General features: G+C 33.1%; 1 long non-coding RNA gene across 1 annotated transcript; it reads left to right on the top strand.

Annotated features, from left to right (window-relative positions):
- Positions 1-83: 83 nt before the first annotated feature.
- Positions 84-799, top strand: LOC110095877. Its single transcript, XR_002303021.2, has 3 exons — positions 84-228; positions 308-370; positions 472-799. It is a non-coding gene; the product is annotated as an uncharacterized LOC110095877 (long non-coding RNA).
- Positions 800-824: the final 25 nt, after the last annotated feature.

Here is an 824-nt window from a genome sequence, read left to right as displayed (position 1 = left end):
TAAAAATGACCTTTCTTTATTAGATTTAAATGAGAAATTGAATTTTAACAGGACACAATGACGAAAAAAGATTCATGTAGCCGACCCCATGTAGTAGGATAAAGGCTTGATGTTATTGTTGTTGTTGTATTGTGTTGCTAGTTTTTATTTTTATTTATTTATTTTTATTATTTTTGTTTGAAACAGGCTTTCAGATTCTTCGATTATAACAAAGTTGGGTACATCAAGGTACTGTATCTCAATCTTTCTTAGTTTATTATTTAATATATATTTTTACTTGGCTTGTTAATGCTGGATCTGTTTGTAGATGGATGATTTGAGATGCTTACTTCATGACCTTGGCAAGTTTCTTTCTCACCGAGACGTCAAGGTTAGATTATTGCCTCCATCTCCTACTCACTTTCTTCAGAAATTAGTTAAACCAGGCTCATTGTTTGCCCATAACTCCATTAATTTTCTGTTGAACTACAGGAGTTGGTACAGAGTGCCCTGTATGAAAGCAGTTCTGCTAGAGATGACCGGATTTTCTATAAGAAGCTTGTGAGGATTAGGGATCTATGAACCGTGTAAGGATTAGTTCTACAAAAGAAGTCTCTTGTTATTAGATATTCTCACATCTTTGCATATTTTCTCTTCAGAATTTACTACATAATGATAATGTTTTGGCACATAGAAGTCTACAATCTGCCATAAAAACTGCTTGAAACACATTTTAGGGCTAAACATTTATTTCATTCTTATTATTATGATGTGTTCAAACGCATGATTCATCTATGCAATTACTGCTTTATTTGCCTAAGGGGTTCAGCTGTGAGAGGTTAAAC

The sequence above is a fragment of the Dendrobium catenatum genome, unplaced genomic scaffold, assembly GCF_001605985.2.
Source record: "Dendrobium catenatum unplaced genomic scaffold, ASM160598v2 original_scaffold_251432, whole genome shotgun sequence".
Taxonomy (NCBI): domain Eukaryota; kingdom Viridiplantae; phylum Streptophyta; class Magnoliopsida; order Asparagales; family Orchidaceae; genus Dendrobium; species Dendrobium catenatum.
This window is presented reverse-complemented; position numbering and strand designations above follow the sequence as displayed.